Genomic DNA, 1,194 nt, shown 5'->3' with positions numbered 1-1,194 from the left:
CATTGCCATAGCAAGGTCCAGGACAGAAGGCTGCACAGTGAGACCTAGTTGTACCAAACAGAACAAAAACATCCCCAGTGAGATCAGGGATAGATGAACCTCACCCAGAAACCACTCCTGCAGTGAAATGAACTCCCTTAACTCTGGCATGAGGTAAACATCTGAAACAGGAAGGGGCTTTGAAGATACATTGGCAAAAAATAATAAATAATAAAATATAAATGTATTGACAAACGAGCCTGTGAAGAAATCTGTAACTGAGGGCTTTTCCACCCACCTCCCAGTTCCCTAATCATGGCCCAGAGACTTAGGTGTGAATAAATGCCTAGGTCATAGGCTTTGGCTTGCCCCCATCTAGCTTGTATGCCTAAATAACACATTCACTCAATTCTAAGTCTGCTACAAGTCTAGCTACCTCTCCTCAGTCTTAAATGTCTGACTTCCTCAGAGTCCAGGGAGAATCTCTCACCTCTGACTCCTTCCCAGAGTCCCAATCTCTCTGCCAGAACTGCCATGTTCTATTTCCTGCCTTTTGCTAATAGGCCATCAGTTTTTTAATCGACAAGTGATGCTTTCACACAGTATGCAAGAGAGCATCCTGTGTCTCCCACTTTTAGTCCAATAAAAGGCTCTTTTTCTTATAACAATAAACTATATACAATAAGATCATTTTTGAAACAATTAGGAAAACTATCAGGTAAGAATTGCGTTAATAATGTCCAGTTCAAGACTGGAGAGATGGCTCAGCAGTTAAGAGCACTGACTGCTCTTCTAGAAGTCATGAGTTCAATTCCCAGCAACCACATGATGGCTCACAACTATCTGTAATGGGATCTGATGCCTTCTTCTGGTGTGTCTGTAGACAGCAACAGTGTACTCACATACATAAAATAAATAAATAAATCTAAAAAAAAAAAACAACAGTTTTTTTTTCTTTTTTTAAAGAGAGTACAGGTTGCTCTTCCAGAGGACTCAGGTTCAATTTCCAGACACCAAATGGCAGCTCACATTTGCCTACAATTCCAATTCCAGGGATCCAACACCCTCACACAGAAATAAATGCAGGCAGAACACCAAATCACATAAAATAAAAATAAAAAGATTGCCGGGCGTGGTGGCGCACGCCTTTAATCCCAGCACTCGGGAGGCAGAGGCAGGCGGATTTCTGAGTTCGAGGCCAGCCTGGTCTACAAA

This window comes from Mus caroli, chromosome 7 (assembly GCF_900094665.2).
Source record: "Mus caroli chromosome 7, CAROLI_EIJ_v1.1, whole genome shotgun sequence".
Taxonomy (NCBI): domain Eukaryota; kingdom Metazoa; phylum Chordata; class Mammalia; order Rodentia; family Muridae; genus Mus; species Mus caroli.
This window is presented reverse-complemented; position numbering follows the sequence as displayed.